Source organism: Lagenorhynchus albirostris, chromosome 19 (genome assembly GCF_949774975.1).
Source record: "Lagenorhynchus albirostris chromosome 19, mLagAlb1.1, whole genome shotgun sequence".
Classification (NCBI taxonomy): domain Eukaryota; kingdom Metazoa; phylum Chordata; class Mammalia; order Artiodactyla; family Delphinidae; genus Lagenorhynchus; species Lagenorhynchus albirostris.
In genome coordinates this window covers 31,201,465-31,219,244 of record NC_083113.1, presented here as the reverse complement: position 1 = coordinate 31,219,244, position 17,780 = coordinate 31,201,465, and positions in this window count along the sequence as shown.

Here is a 17,780-nt window from a genome sequence, read left to right as displayed (position 1 = left end):
AGCCAAAGCAATCTGGAGAAAGAAGAACAGAGGCAGAGGCATCACACATCCTGATTTCCAACTATATTACAAAGCTATATTAATCAAAACCATATGGTATTGGCATAAAAACAAACACATAGATCAATGGAACAGAATAGAGAGCCCCAAATAAACCCATGCATGTATGGTCAACTAATTTATGACAAAGGAGCCAAGAAAAGAAAAACAAAAAAGAAACTCCAGGTGTTTGCACTGTAGTCTCAAGCCCTTGGTTTGGCAGAGACTGATGAGGCAGTGGTGGCCAGTGGAAGTGGCCACCCTCTCTGCTTCTCTTCTTTTGGGGGCGCTTGCAGAGATGATGCTGGGGAGGAATCCACCCCTCCTGGATGAAAATGTGTAGTCACCACTTGTTGTCAGCAGCCAAGTGAGACCCATGCCCCAACAGCAGGTACACAAGACCTTGAGGTGTGGGAGAGCAAGACCAAATTTCCTGATCTCCACCCTGACATTGCTCAGGACCTGCCCCCCACCGCGGCCTCTTCTGAGTTATGACATGAATGGACCTGATACAAGATGGTGGGTGATGGCACATGTATGCAGCTGTATATTCCCACGGGCTGGCACAGCCGTGCAATTAACAAGTGGCAGGACATCATTTCTCCCAAATGTGAGCACAGGGTGCTTGTATAGAAGCATAACATCTAGAGCCAGGGAGATGTAGGCTTTGCACTGATCAGACCCCATTGGGATGCTGGATTGTCATCAGCACCGTCACTAGCATGGTTACCTTCATCATGGTCATCATCATCACCGTCATTACCATCATTTTCAACATTATTATTCATTACTACACACTTAGCACCTAGAACAGAGTGAATATAAGTGTTGAAGAATGAGTAAGAGGATGCATAAGTGAGAAAAGGGAAGAGCTAATGGCTCTGGCAGATATAAACATGTAGGTGTCTTATTTCCAGATAAGAACTAAAATGAGCCTGGTGCCCGGGGCCCTGGGACCAGTTGCTTCTGGTGCCAAGTGACAGGAAGCGTGTACTGAGCATACTCGGCCCAAGAATTGAGCTCTGAACTCCCAATGAATGCTGCTTCTTTGGGAGAAAATATTGGTTAAAATATGCAACCCCTGCCTACTTCCAGGTGCATCCCCTTAATGTCCTGTGGGAGTGACCGTGAACTTCCAATACCCCTTGGTGTTTTCCTGAGTTACCTGTCTTACAGGCCTCCAGATGAGATGTTTGTTTCTCAAGTGAAGGTGAATGGAACCCTCAAGGCAGAAAATAGAGTCTCTCTCCTCCAAACTGCATGGCCACCCACAGACTCCAGGACAGTCATCACTCCTGTGAACAGGTTTACAGCCAGAGACTGCTTCTTGGCATGGAAGCTCAGCAGCTCCAAACACATCTATCATCTTGTCAACCGCCCTGGCTGCTGGGAAGAATTTGAGAACTATGACTTTTTAAATTTAAACATTCAGAATGCCTCACTATTAAACTTGGGACACTTTGAAGTGGAAATGTACTTGGCACTCAGAATGATCTTTTACATAGGTGGCTCTGAAAGCGTGCACTCCAGCAACCAAGACATGCCATGTTTTCTATCAGCCTTGCTTGCTGGTTGTAACCAGTCTCTGTAGAGACTCTGTCTTCTCCCTTGTATGAGTTGCTGGGAGAAGCATGGGATTTGGAATGACGTGGATTGGGATTTGAGTCCTACAGCTGAAATTTTTTAGCTGTTTGACTTTGAGCAAGTTTCTCAAACTTTCTGTGCCAGAGTTCTTTGTTGTGTTAAAAGGAGATCACAAAAGTTGTAACCCCTATCTAACTAAGTGTATCAGTCAGGACAGGCTAGGTCATGCTGCGTAACAAACAACTTCAAAGTTTCAGGGCTTTAACACAAGAAAGATGCATTTGCTCACTCATCTACATATCTGTCCCACTGGCATAGAGTTCTGGTCTATGTCCTTTTCATTCACCTAGGCTGGTAAAGGTACCACTGCCTGGAATATCACTGGTCATCGTGACAGGGTGAAGGGAAAGTGGAGAATTGTGAATTACCTCTGAAATGCTTCTACCCAGAAGCAACACATTCACTGATCTGGGCAAGTCACAAAGCCACACCTGAATTTAAGGGGAGAAGAAAGTGCAATTCCTCTGTGTCTGGAAGGGGAGGGAAACTGGAAATTTTGTCCTGCAGGACTCATATCTACCATGCCAAAGTTGGAAGGGGAGCATGTGTGAGAATCCCTTAGATTGTGGAAGACTCAAGACTGTAAAGAGTTTTCACATTCATTACTATTTTCAGAATATTCTGGCCACTGGGATGACCACCTTATAACTAAGTGACACACTTTCCAATGCCAGGCCTACTTTTGTGGTTACACTCACACTGGTGTCAAGAAGTACAACTATAATCATTGAGGGCTAAGGAGAAAAGGAACAGAGATAAACTTAACATGAAAAGATACATTGGTGTCAAATGAGAACCGATTGGTAAATGTATTCCGGAATGCTTCCGGAACGCAAAAGAGCATCGGTGTAGCAGTCAGCACCATATTCTTATTTCAGGTGATGATCTGGTTTTGGTAAGACAATGTTATTCTTCATCTTAAATATTTATATTTTAAAATCTGAATGTTAATATTTTAAAACGTGGATGTTACTACTTTTTAGCGAAGTTCATATTTAATTTGTCAATGTGTTTGCATTGTATAGCTGTACAAGGGCTCTAAGCTAGTTTTATATTTGTAATTTGCAGAGGACACTTGATGATTGTTTTGTCACTCAGCACTTGAACACTCTTCTGATGATAGTCAAATCCCCATCTTATGAATCAAGTCCACCATAAAAATGGAGAAGCTGAAAATGCCAGCAACTTGCTTTCCCAGCCTCACTTGCAGCTAGGGAACAATCACATGACCTGGGTCCATCAAACAGATGTGCTCTCACCAGAGTTTGAGCAGGAGCTTGTGATGGGAAAAAGGAGACCACGTGGAACCCTTTCAGAGGAGGTTGCTGGCTGTGGTAGTGGCCACACCTGGGGTGCAGCACGGGTGGTGTCTGCAGAGGGCTCCTGACATCTATGCCAGCAGGGGCCCCACCCCAAGCTCTGTAGGACCAGTTCTGCCACTTGACTTGAAGTTATGGCATCTCCATCCTTGTTCCCTGGTCTTAAAGGAGAGTCTATTAGCCACTCTACAGTCTTTCATTAATATATTTTTTGCTCATATTAGCCACCATAGTTTTCTGCTGTTTGCAACATACCTGTAAAAATCAGAGTGATATTAAAATATTAAAATAAAAATAGTGTGTGTAGAACGTCAGCATCCACAAGAACCATGCCCCCCTCCTTGAAAGGACTGGGTATATAAGTTAAATATAAGCATTAACCTAGTGGGTCTCTTTTTAAAATGGAAAGATGGAGGATGTGACAGGGAAGGAACCTGCAGGGTCCCACAGTGGATGAGTAACAGAGTCCAGACGGGGACACAGATTCTGCACCTTCAGTCCCCAAGTGTCGTCCAGTGAAGTAGCCCAGCTGGGGCAGGGCTGACCTTCTCTGGGCCTGTGGCAGGTGGGGAGGGCAGGAGGCGTGAATGGGAGCTGATAATGGAACCCAGTGAAACATCTGCACCCCAGTAACTGCCCCTCTGAGCATCCTGGCAAGGGCCACCCCAGGACTGGTCACCAGGATTCCTGGCATGGGCCCAAGAGCAAGCAGGGACTGTGGAGCAGCAGCCATTGCCCCCGGAGTCACCAGACAATCGCCCCGCAGTCCGCAGCCCTCCTGTAAACAAGCGGCTGTGCCTGAGAGAACAGGATAATAGCAGCCCCTGCCACCCTGCCCTCTCTCTGTGTTGGGGAAGGTCTGTAATTACTGTCTTAACTGACTCAGATATGACTGGCAGAGGGTAGACATTTCCTGAAGCTGTATACAATTTTTGCAAGCTTTTTCCTCCTCCCTCTTCTAGGGCTGGGGGTTCAGGCTCCCTCCCTCCAGCCCCATCCCTCAAACTTCTCCTGCAAGGCCAATGGTGGGGCGTGCTCCAGAGAACCGAAACACAGAAACTTCCTCTCCCAGAACTCACATCCACAGCTGTGGACCAAGGCTTGGAGGTGGGGTTGGGGGAGGGACAGTGAAGAAAGGTCTCTGTCTAATGGTCCCTGCCCAGACCTTTCCTGTGCACGGAATTTCTCCATCAAAGAGCCAATCCTTTGGCAAAGCATGGCTCTCATAAAGTACCTGCTAGACAATGTTTTTCTCTTCAGGACACCAAAAGGACTTCAGAGAAAATCAATGGTTCAGATGCCTAAAACAGGGCATATTCAGAAGTAGATAAATCCTGGAGAGGGTGTGGAGAAAAGGGAACACTTCTACACTGTGGGAATGTAAATCGGTGCACCCTCTGTGGAGGACAGTATGGAGGTTCCTTAAAAGACTAAAAATAGAGCTACCCTTTGATCCAGCAATCCCGCTCCTGGACATATATCTGAAGGAAACTATAATTTGAAAAGATATATGCACCCCAAAGTTCACAGCAGCACTATTTACAATAGCCAAGACATGGAAGCAACCTAAGTGTCCATCAACAGATGAATGGTTAAAGAAGATGTGGTACATATATACAGTGGAATAGTACTCAGCCATAAGAAAGAATGAAACAATGCCATTTGCAGCAACATGGATGGACCTAGAGATTATCATACTAAGTGAAGTAAGTCAGACAAAGACAAATATCATATGATATCACTTATATGTGGAATCTTAAAAAATGATACGAATGAATTTGTTTACAAAACAGAAATAGACTCAGACATAAAAAACAAACTTATGGTTACCCAAAGGGATGGGGGGGGGATAAATTAGGAGTTTGGGATTAACATATACACACCACTATATATAAAATTTAGATAACCAACAAGGACCTACTATGTAGCACAGGGAACTATATTCAATATCTTGTAATAACTTATAAGGGAAAAGAATCTGAGAAAAGAATATAAATGTATGTATAACTGAATCACTTTGCTGTACATATAAACCTAAACCTAATACAACATTGTAAATCAATTACACTTCAATAAAAAAAAAACAACAAAGTAAATCTGCCCAGGCCTGAGCTGAGTGACAGTGGCTAAGTGGCCTAGATAGGTCAGACCCGAGTCTCTGAAATGAGATTTGGTGCCCAGCACTCACTGTCAGTCCTGAAGGCTCAGAAATGGGTATTAGGGAGTCACCACAGAATGAGGAGAGAAACTGGGAAGTAGAAAAGGAGCCAAGGAGACTTCTGGGCTTTAGAGAAATTTACTGATAGAGCCTGAACCGGACCAAGTATTAGCCACCAAATCTCTTTGTGCCTTAGTTTTCTCATCTGTAAAATGGGGATGATAATTCCACCAATCAGGACAAGCTAGGTTATCTTGCAGTAACAAACAACCCCGAAGCTCGGTGGCTGTCAACAACACAGGTGTGTTTCTCACTCACACTACAAGTCCACCGTGAGTCATTGAGGAGTTTCTGCTCATTGTTTTCAGAGCAGCTACCAACCCAATGTGGCTGGTTGATAACAGGAGGGAAAAGGAATGATTGAGATCTTGAACCAGCAATTGAGATCTTGAACCTGTAAATAACACAGGTCTCTCCTGTTCACACTCATTGTCCAGAAACAGTCCCCTGATCCATCCAGTTATCAGAAGTGCAGTCCACGTGTTCTGGAGAGAGAGCGCCAGAAATACTTGGTGGACAGCATGAATGCCTACCACAATAATCATAGAACGAACTTCTAAGGTTGTTGAGAGAATGAAAGGGATTCCATGTGTGATAAGTTCTGTGTAAGTGTAGGCTGTTCGCATTATGATAATAATGATGATGGTGATGTTTATTAGTAGGAAGAATATTAAAATAGGACCCGAGGAAACCATCAATGAAAGAATAATCACTGTTCTAAACTCCTATTAAAATGATATTAGAAAGTTGGATGTCATGTCAAGAAGAGCCACATCCTGGGTCTGCCACTAATTTGCTGTGTGATCTTAGGAAATAACGCTCTTTGTCTGAGCTTCCAATTCCTCTTTTGCGCAAAAGGGTTCTTGGGCTCATTATTCAGGAATGAGCTTGGGGGTAGGTAGGGGTAGAATGTAAGTAAAAGGAGTCCAGGGCCTGGCTTGGACTCACCCTCACTAGCTTGGGTGACATGTACCCCTTGATGCTGAGCTCAGGAAAATCCTTGACATTGGAGCCGTCTGTGTCAGGGTTATGAATCTCAATCCGTAAATTATGGGTGACAGTGGCTTCTTAAAGAGGAAATGAATTGTTGCAACACAATCCAGCCATGTTGTATCGATATGATGAGGTAGTTATCCACGGAGTGCAGTAATTTGCTTTGATTTTTAAGTATCCGTTAGCAGCCAAGTCCTAATGAGGCGGCTCTAAATTGATTAGATACTCTAAGATACAGCACGGTTCACAGATTGTTTCAGAAAACTGTCAAGATCCCCAGACTGGCGTTTCATTGGATTTAATGATTGCTGGAGAAGGTGTGCATCCCAGCCAGATACAATCACATTTGTCAGCGTGATCCTTTTAAGCACAATTCAATTAAAGTGTTATTCTCTAATTTTATTAGAACCTGAGCCCAGAGCTAATGCAAACTCTCGATATTGCGTCAGGAGGGGAGTGTGCACAATTCAATTTCCCTAATTGGAGTTTAGTGATCTAACATGCTTTTCATATCTTAATTCTTGGGATAATCTCCGGTTTTTGCACCTGCTACAATTCCTTTAATGGAAATGAGGAATCAGATGCAACGGTTACGCCTGGCATGGAATCACCAGGTCACATCTGCCTCATTGAAGCGAATTTGCACATCTGGATCCTTTGCTTTTACCTGATCCTTTCCCACTGACCTTGGCCTTGGCTTTGATAAGAAGCATCTCTAACCTGGATATGATCAGCTTTTCCAGCCAGGCTGACAATCTTAGAATGAAGATGGTGGCAAGAATGTGGGCTAGTTTGGGATCTCAGCTCCATCAGGCATCCGTCCACGCAGCTGATCAATATTTTGTGGGTTCCTACTATGTGCTGGGCACTGTGTTAGGTGGCGAGGGTACAAGCCTGAGCAAATCAGACATGGCCTCTGACATCATAGAACTTAGAGCCTGCTGGGGAGAGGGTCATAAATAGTAATCACACGAATATCAAAACAATCGTTATTGTAATAAAAGATGTGAAGGGAAGGAATGATGTAAGAAAGACCTCGTCCCACTCCAGGCTTAGCTGTAGCAAGGGCCTCTAAAAAGGTCCTGTGGCCTGAAGATCCTGGATGAGAACCAAGGGAAGTGCTATGTCGCCTTCGTGCCAGACCCTCTCTCTGGCTGCAGTGCCCCTCTCCCTGCCCCAAACAGGTCCCAGACTTCAGGTTTTGGGTGAAGCCCCAAGTGGGAAGAAGCTTGGAACATTTGTGAAGCTAAGAGTTGGCTGTTCAGTTTAAATGACGTAGAAAGGGTCAAGGAATTAGGTTAGAGAGGTAGCTGGGGGCCAGATCCCATAAGATCTTATGGGTCTCAGTTGACGTCTGTTGTCCTAATGCCCCAGTATGGGCGATAAATTACAAGGCCACCCACTTACAAGTCAAAATGGGGAGGGGTGTCTTATTGCTAACATCGTCTAGAATTGCTGATGCATGGCGCTGATAAGAAAAGATTCATAATAGGAAAAATAGCTAAAATGTATTGAGTTCTATGTGCCCAGCTCTTCTATACATTATCATTTGATGCTTTCAATGGCCGTAGGAGGGCACTGTGACAGTGTCCCTTCTACAGATGGGAAAACTGGGGCTCAGAGAGGTAAGTACTTTGCAAGGTCATCAGCTAGTACGTAGCAGAGCAGGATTTAAACTTTGCCTAGCTGACCCAGAACCACCAGCGTGAATTGCTTGATGTCATAAGCCTTCTCCTCACCCCCAATCCTGAAGTGCAAGTCCTGTTAAAAAAAGGGGAGGTACCAGAGCCTCACCAGGCCACACTGGATGTCTAGAGCCCTGTGGACCCTGCATATCCTCTCCTCAGCTCTAGACTGGCATAGCAAGTCCAACTCCAGCCAGGATTCAAAGGCAGGACACCCAGGGCCTGCCTCATTCCTGCCACTGTCACTTCTGGGACCTGGCCTGGTTACATCAGCTTTTGTTGGACTCTGTGGGGAAATAACACCCCAGCAGTGATCACAGCTAGATGACAGGCAAGGATGCTCCTTGCTGGTTAGAAATGGCTTCCCATGGCCCTCAGAACCAAACCTCAAATTGTTTCCATGTTTCCACAAAACTATGGAAAATCTGGCCTCTGATCTATCACCAACCCCTCTTCTAATACTTTCGCAGGCAGGTGAGAAACATTTTTCTGGGAGTAATCAGTAAAAACTAACACTTGCCTAGGTATTGCTCTGTGCCAGACAATATGCTAAGTACTTTACATGAATTAACTCATTCTCATTCTCCCAAAAACCCTAGGAGGTTGGGGATGCGGGAGTATTACAGGCAGATGAAGTATCCGGGGCACAGAGAGGTTAAGTAACCTGTGCAATGTCACACAGCTGATAAGTGGTAGAGATGGGATTTGAACTCATAACCCTGCCTAGCTTTAGAATTTTTGCTCTTAACATGCATTAACTCATTCCAGCTTCCAAACACTCCTGTAATGGGGTACTATTGGCACTTGCATTGTGGCGATAGTAAAACTGAGATTCAGGGAGGAAACGTGATTTACCCAGTGTTTAAGCCTTGTGAGTGGCAAGCTGACAGGCTAGTTCTATTTGGGTCCAGGCCAGACAGTGCCTCCCCAGCATGGAGGCAGGAGATGATAGATACTACTGGTAGCTAACATTGAATGTGTACTTACAATGTGTCAGCCACTGTTCTAAGTGCTTTCCAGGAATTAACACAAGTAATCTTTACATGAACCCTATGAAAGAGGTATAGCTTACCCCCATTGTACAGATCAGGCAACTGAGGCCCACAGAGGTTAGGCAGTTTGCCCAGGATCACACAGCTGGTAAGTAATGCAATCTGGCTCTAGAGTCCTTCTGCTTTTCTGCCTTATCTCCTAGACAAATGCCCTCTTTAGGCCTGAGGAGCACTAAACAGCACTCAAAATTTGCATCTAGGTATGGGGAAAGGTATCTGGGGAAACACTGGCCTCGCTGACTCTGAACAGCGCCAGATGATAGCTGAGGTAGCCCGGATCAGGGGTTGGGAGGCCACCCTCAGCTGGGACCGTGAAGACCCAAGAATAAGATGTTCAAGTTTGAGGCTCCCCCAGGGGCTGGGTTCACTAATGGAAACCCACAGGATGTGCCAATAAAAGATGTGATGGGGAAGGTGATCACCTTACTCTGCTCTGCCCAGGAGTGATCTTACTGTCAGGAATGATTAGGGGTCAAGTTTGTCTGTGAGCCAGCTTGGGGGCCAAGGCGGTGGGGGGTGAGTGGGAAGATGAGAGGGCCTATTAAAACAGAAAGAGGGGCTTCCCTGGTGGCGCAGTGGTTAAAAATCCGCCTGCCAATGCAGGGGACACGGGTTCAAGCACTGGTCTGGGAAGATCCCACATGCCGTGGAGCAACTAAGCCCGAGCACCACAACTACTGAGCCTGTGCTCTAGAGCCCATGAGCCACAACTACTGAGCCCGTGTGCCACAACTGCTGAAGCCCACATACCTACAGCCCATGCTCCGCAACAAGAGAAGCCACCGCAATGAGAAGCCCACGCACTGCCACACTAGAGAAAGCCCATGTGCAGCAACGAAGACCCAACACAGCCAAAATAAAAAAACAAAAACCAGAAAGAGAAGCAGACTTACAGAGGCCGGGAGAGGGGAGGAGGAGGGAGGGAGATGGAGAGAGAAGGGGAAGAGAGACGAGAGACATATTGAAGCAATTGGAAAAAAAAGTAAAAGGAGAGAGAATCATTTCGAGCAAGCTCTTTTTAATCTCCCCTCCCCCCATATCCGTCATTCCATCCCAGTTTCCCTCTCCGCTCAAAGTTGTGATTAAGTTATCCTATACATAACAAATAGAATGAGACTGGCCTCTTGGAAAGTGATTTGGGGAAATAATTAAATTACTGTCTTCGTGAGCACCGGCCAAATAAAATGATTCTGGCCCCTTTTCATTCCAAGATGGGGCCGGGGCGGTGGAGGAAGGGAAGGGGGACCAGGTTAGCAGCCTGCCGGTGGAATTAACTTCTCAGTCTTTCTCTCTCTCTGAGGAGTGGTAAAGATTCATTTCATCTTCAGGTTTGACTGTCCTGGCCGAGGAAGTGCTCACGACAGTAAAAAATGGCATGTGGTTCCAGGAATGACATCAGAGAAATAAAGGTAGCTCTCCAGCCTCCATCCCCAAGTAGGAGCCCAGATGCCAGTGCCCAGGATGACAGAGAGCCCAGGACTCCCCTGAGATGCCAGGAAAATCCACAGCCCTTGGCTCCACGGTTTTAGGGCAGAAGGCTCTGCTCCCCTCTTGGACTCCAGGGAAAGAGATGATGATGCCCCGCCCCAAAGGAGCTGGGTAGGTGGACCAAGCTTATTTATGATGCTGCTCGAGTTTCATTTGACTCAGGCAGAAAGACGAGTTTGTCCCCCGCAAAAGAGCGGCTTTTGATAACACGCTTTCCTCGATGACTCTTACTCCTCAATTCAGAGCTTCCGGTTAGAACTCTTAGCGATGGATGACCAGTCCCTGTGAAAGACTGGGCAGGTCATAACTGGCGGTGGGATTTCTTCTTGTCTTTGTGTTTTATAGCAACGGTGCTGACGGTAGCTTCATAATGCATTACTGTCTCCTCCTTGGGTGTGGCTCCTTCCTTCCTCCCTCCCCCCCCCCCCCCCCCCCCGCTTCCTTCCTCTCTCACTCCCTCTCTCCGTTACTTCAACAAATATCGACTGAGCACCTACTCTGTGCCAAATCCTGTCCTAAGCTCTGAGAATCCAGCAGTGAACAAGACAGACAAGATCCCTGCTCTCATGTAACCCGCATTCTGTATAGAAATTATAGACAATAAACAACAGCAAAAAAAACAAAGCCACAAATGCTAATACTATAAATCATGTTAAGCACTATAAGAAAAAAAAATGGACAAGTGTCATGGGGTGGCAGTGGGGGATGGAGCGGGCAGGGGGTGCTGTGTATTTGGAAGGCATCTCAGAGCGGGGTCTGGAGCAGAAGGGAGGGTGGTAGGAGGTGAGCTTGGAGGAGATGTGTGGTCAGATGGTGCAGGACCCGATGTTACTCTGGGTGAGATGGGAGCTGTCTGGCTGCTGGGCGGGAAATGGACAGAGAGACAATAGTCCAGGTGAGAGATGGACGTGGCAGAAGGAACGGAGATGTAGTTTGCAGGTAGAGCTGACCGGATTTGCTTAGGAATTGGAGAAAGAGCAGGGTCATCCTGGGATGATGAGAGGGTGAGTGCTGGGCGAACGGAATGCAGCTCCCTGCCTGGCAGTGCAGATGAGAAGGCCCTCACCCCCTCGTTAGGGTGGGTACCTCAACTGCGGGAGGGCAAGCTGAGGCAAACACCTTGACCTTCCTCCCAGAGCTCTCTGGTGACCAACAAAGGAGGAGAAGGCACTCCTCATAGAACAATTACTCTTGCCACCCCTGACGGGGGGCCTCTCTGCAAAGTGTTATTACCCCCTTTTTGCACAGGGAAAAAAAAAAAAGATAGGCCTCGATTTCCGTTGATCCATCATGAATCAATGCTTTTAAAAAATCTCACGCACATACGCACATTTGGCTTAAGAGCCAAAGCATGCATTTTATGTTTTGACATGGTGTCATCGATCGGAGGCATGCGCGCACGTGTGTGTGTGTGTGTGTGTGCACGCGGGCGCACGTGCGCGCCCCACCTGCCGGAGCCCCCCAGTCCACCCCCGGGACGGCGGGCCTGGTCGCGGTGCGTCCTTAATGGCCTTGCCCCCGTCTGCACCTTCCATGCCTCCCCTGGCCCTCAGCACGGGGCCCTTTCTCAGGTTTTTTGAAAGGATCGATAAGGTGCTGAGGCCTCCCGCTGCTGCCTGTCACTCATACTCCGCCATACCATAAATTATGTATCTGCCTCTCTCTCTCTCCCGGCTCTCATTCCTCTTGCATTCTTCGATGACTCGGCGATGGTTGTCTCTTTTCAGCCCTCTGAGGCAGGGGTGCAGTTCAACTTTAGTGAGGACACGGGTCGGGGCTGCAGGCTTAGGAAGAGGGGCTGGAATGCGGGGAGAGGGAGTCAGCAGCTGCTGGTGATGGATGGAGGATAGGGGGAGGGGTGCTGGGGCTCGGGACGGCTGAGCTGCTTCCGGTGGTCCTGGGACCTTCTCAGTGGGGTGGCGGTGGATCAGAACCCAGCCTCCCAGCCTAGGAAAAAGGAACATCTTTCTGGGGGAGAAGGGAGAGATTGAAGTCGGCATAAAATATCATCTCCTGCTGGGTCTTTTACCCTGGCTTTTAGACCAACAGGGAATTTTGCTAAGACTGGGGCAAGCAGAGGGTAGTGAAAACAGGGTACAGCGTCCGTTAGCTGGAGAGTGGGCTTTCCTCGCTCGGGAGCCTCCAGACCACCCACCCAGAATGCTGAGTGATGTGTTAGAAGAACAGTGGGCTGGAAGGTCCCTCATTTACTGTGTGACTAGAGACGAGCCTGTTCCCTTCCCTCAGAGGTACAGCCTGGAGATCAAAGGAGCTAATACATGTAACAGCTACCAATTATTGACCATTTACTACAGTTCATCTTCCCAACAGCCTCGGCACAATCCCAATCCCTATTTACAGATGAGCTAACTGAGGCCAGAGAGGTTAAGTCAGTTACTCAAAATCACACAGTTAGAAGTGAGGGACATTTGAACCCAGGCCTCTGCACATCAGAGGCTATGCTCCTAGTCACTCTGCCCTGCTTTGTTCCTCTTTGATTCTCTTAGAATCTGTCCATGTGATCTTTGCACTCTTATCTCAGGGTAGAGACAGGCTTGGGAAGAGGGGCTGTAACTGGGAGAGAGGGAATCAAGCCTGTAGCCTGGCCACGCTCTAGCCAGGCCTCTCTTCCCTGCACCCTTTCTCTCCCACTCTCACTCTACACAACCACCATGCCTTCCTCTCTGTTGATGACAACGGTGGCTAGTGGATTGGTATGTTTTCTCCACCTGTGTAAATGTTTGCGATGAAAACTAGAAAAAGATTTGAGCCAGAAGTCCAAGTAATAACTTCTGCCTTCCGGTATGACCTAGAGCAAATCCTTTCCTCAATTTTCACCTCAGTTTCCTCATCTGTAAAATGGGTACTATAAGGTAATGCATGTTTTATGTACCTCCTAATGGAGATGGGAAGGAGGGAAAGAAATGAGGTCATTTTTCAAAAACCGAGTAGATAATGAATGAGGAAATATTTTGAAGCCCTAAAACATTATACACATGAAACAGATTGGTGCAGATTTTGGTGCAAAGAGTGTTTTATTCTTACCCCAGGGAATAAAACTCTAACAGATTCTCTGGGTGACACTGGAAGGGAAACTAAGAAGATAGTCTAACTCTGCAGCTATAGTGACCTCTGTCTACTGGTCTCGGGGTTTCACTGAGGCCCAGCATGGCTCTTTGGACAATGAAAGATGTTTTCCGGTTGGTAATGATCACAATATATGTGTCCCTATTCCACTGATGTGAGTGGATCTTGTTAAGGCCAAGACCTAGCAGTTGGATGGAGCCCCCAAATCTACCAGGTTCAGAGCTGGAATATCTGTTCATATCTCGCAGAGAGAAGGGTCTGTAGCTCTGAGCTGGGAACCGAGCAGAGAGACCCATTCATTCGGTATTCATCCACGTGTATTCATCTATCTGTAAAGTACTTGGTACAGTGCCTGGTATATAGTAGGTGCTATATAAGTGCATGCCTTCATCGTTCACTTGTCCTTTCCCTCACTCACTAGCTCACTCAGTCACAGGGCTGGTTTGCACAATTCCAGGGGGTGACATTCATATGGATGGGAGGGGGGCTGTTCATTCCATCTCTGAAGCTAGACACTGGGCCAGGGCCTTTGGGCTTACCAGGTGAATAAAAGAGAGTCCCACCCCACCCCCACCCCAAGCATCTCACAGTCTGTAGCAGAGGAGACAAAGATGCCTATAAACATCCGTAATTCCCACAGAAGGTAGAAAGCAAGAAATAGCCCCTAGAGGGCTTCCCTGGTGGCGCAGTGGTTGACAGTCCTCCTGCCGATGCAGGGGACACGGGTTCGTGCCCCGGTCCGGGAGGATCCCACGTGCCGTGGAGCGGCTGGGCCCGTGAGCCGTGGCCGCTGAGCCTGCGTGTCCGGAGCCTGTGCTCCGCAGCGGGAGAGGCCACAGCAGTGAGAGGCCCGCGTACCGCAAAAAAAAAAAAAAAAAAGAAAAAAAAAGAAATAGCCCCTAGAAGAAAAACACGGAGAGTGGAAGAGGAGGGGAAGGTTGAGGAGGGGGAAGGGAGGGGGAGGGGAGGGGGAGGGGGAGGGGAGGGGGAGGGGGAGGGGAGGGGGAGGAGGGGGACAGGAGGGAGGATCTCAGTCGCCTTCAGGTCTCAGGCAGGCAAAGTCCACCCTGGAGTAAGTGGAGAAATCATGAAATGACTGCCCCACCTGCAGGGGGCAGCAGTGACCCATCTCCAGACGATTTTTTTTTCACGATTTTTTATTTTTCACGTTTTTTTTTGTTCAGGAATGTGGAGCGAGGATTGCCAGGTCTTCCGACTCTTTTTAGAGAAGGTGGAAATCCAAAATTTTCGGTGACGTTTTCTGATTTTTAAAAATATAGTGCAGGTCAAACAAAAGAGCCGCTAGCTTGTAACTCTGGCTTGAGCTTTGCAAGAAGAAATTAATTCCTTCCCAGGGAAGGCTTCATGGTGGCATTTGAGCCTGACCTTGTAAGACTGACATGCAAGATGGGAAGAAAAGATTGGCAGTGACCTTAGAGAGAATCTAGTTTCTCTATCTCACTTCATAGATTAGGAAATTAAGGCCTAGGGGTCTGGTTCCTTTTGGTTGCCAGTTAAGAGAAGATGGGAAATGGGCAAGAGTTTGGAAGACTAGGTTGGAGACAAATTACAGAGGAGCTTGAATGCCAGGCTGGGGAACTTGGGTTTGAATAAGCATGTATGCCTAAGGGCTAACACTTCTGAGCACTTAACTATGTGCCAGGCCCAAGCACCATCTCATTTAACCTTCACAGTACAATTACTATCATCCCCATTTTACAGATGAGAAAACTGAGGCTTAGTGAGTTTAAGAAACTTGCCAAGTTCACACGGCTGGCAAATGGCAGAGCAGGTCCTCAGACCTAGGCCTTTCAGACCCCAAAGTTTGTGTTCTTGACCACCAGTTCCTACTGCAAGAGAAAAACGGAGCAATGGATTTTCAAAAGATGTTCCATTACCTAGACATATTTTTAACTTCTCTAACTCATTTCCTCCCAGAGCCCTGTTTTGTTTTATTGACTTGAAGATTAGGTTTCCACATTTCTTGAGAAGTCTCTCTCCACCCCTTTTTAAACACAGCTGTCTTTGAGGGTGGAGAGGAGGAGTATTTTAAACAGGAGTTGTTTAACTAATTGCCAATTATCTCTGAATAGGGTATGGTTTCCAACAGCTGTAAGGGATTTTGGTCTCCATCCATTGCCTACTGTTGCTGGTACTTGGAGTGTGTTGAGATATTCTTGGCCTCTTGCTTCAAAGGGACAAAACCAGTGCCTCACCCCTCCTCCATTCATGCAAACAGTCTCAGCCCTGCTTTTCACTGACTGGCTGGCTCAGGAGGGCACTGGCTGTTTCTGACTGTAAGAAGATCAGTAAAGACTTTCTATCTGTCTGTCTCTGAGTGTAAGTGGCCTGGTACTTGTGAGGGCAGAATTCTCCCCCAGGACTTGGCACCTTTACTATCATTTCCCAGGACTTTTTAACATCTCCCTTGTGTATGGAGGTTTCTTGTTGAAATAGGAGACCTGCTTTGCCTCCTCCATCCTGAACCTAGCTGAAAGCTCAAAAGAAATTAATATGAGACGTCAGAAGACCCCAGTGCAGATGGGTGATGTTAATTGTCCCTTCTGGCTCTGTCTGCTGGATTCTTGGGAACCGGCCGAGGGGCAAGCTTTTGTAAATGTTAATCTCCTTATGCTTAAGATATCACACTGCCTTTGATGTTCCCAAACATGTTCACTCCTATCTTGGTTAAGGGTGTGTGGCTCAGACAGGCCAAATGCTTGTTTTGTCTTCTGTCTTCCTCCAGGAGGGCTCAATTGATAATATGCTCACCTCCAGTTGAAATATGAACAAGTCCCTCTTCAAAGCCAAAGTGGTATTGGGGGTGGGGGGTGGGGAGGAAAGATGCAGTGACACTCAGGGCCCCTCCACCTCTATACCCAGAAACCAAACTTAACTGGAGTCATTTTCTCACCCACGGCCCTTTGCATTCAAGTGGGTTGAATTCAAGTGGATGTCCCTGTCCGTTGCAAACCCCTCCGCTACTATAGAAAGGGGAAAAAAGGAAAGATTTTTAAAAATCTATTTAATATATATGTATGGTTAAGGTAACACTGATTGCTGTAACAAAAAAAAACAAAAATGTATGATGGCTCAAATACAATGGAAGTATATTTATACCTAATGTCAAGTCCAAAATGGACGCTCCTAACGGGAGGTGGTTTTCCTCCAAATGATGATTCAGGTACCCAGATTCATTGTCTTGTGGTCCTTTCATCTTCAACAATTGTTTCCAAGTTTGCTGTGTTCATCTACAAGGAGCTGTGGAAGAAGGAAGAGAGGGTGGGGAAGGCACACCCATTTCTTAACTGCTGGTGTCTGAAAATGGTACACATCAGAATGAGTCACATGACCTCACCTAGAAGGGAAGCTGGGAAATGTAGTTCTGGATCGTGGCTGCTTCCCACTAACACCCTGTATTACAGAAGTGGGAGCGTGACTCTTTGGTGGACAATTAATTTCTCTGCCATATACTTGAGCTGTGAGGAGACAACTGTGACACCAGAGGAAGAGAAGCAGTTAGAAGCTATGGTTTGAGTTTCAAAGTCTGGCCAAGTCTGGCCTTTTGGGTAGGTCACTTTCCCTTTCTGAGTCTCAGTTTCCTAATCTGGAAAATGGAGATAGTGCAAAATGGGAAGAGATAATAAGGATGACCGAGTTATATTCTATCAAACATCCTACCCGTGGCTGCACACTAAGCTTGGATGTTAGAGTATTTTAGGGAAAATGTGATGCAGTTGACGATTTATATGGATTTCAACTTTCCCTGAAAAAGAAAAAAAAAAGCAAAGGACTAGCAACACTGGGTCTGCATTCCTGGATGGTGAATCAGCCAGTGCTGAATGTAGAAAAGGTAGCATTGTGAAGTCCCCTACAGTCGAAACCACTCCCATATAGCCTTTTGCCCATTTATATGGCTTTTCTTGCCATGTCAGCAGGGAAATTTGAGGATCCTGAGCTATACAAGTGTCATACCTGCTCATAACGGTGATCACACTCAAGCTTCAGGAATGTTTTACTTCTTTTCTGATTTCAAAGAACTTAGTCAGGGCTTCCCTGGTGGCACAGTGGTTGAGAGTCCACCTGCCGACACAGGGGACACGGGTTCGTGCCCCGGTCCGGGAAGATCCCACATGCCGCGGAGTGGCTAGGCCCGTGAGCCATGGCCGCCGAGCCTGTGCATCCGGAGCCTGTGCTCCGCAACGGGAGAGGCCACAACAGTGAGAGGCCCGCGTACCGCAAAAAAAAAAAAAAA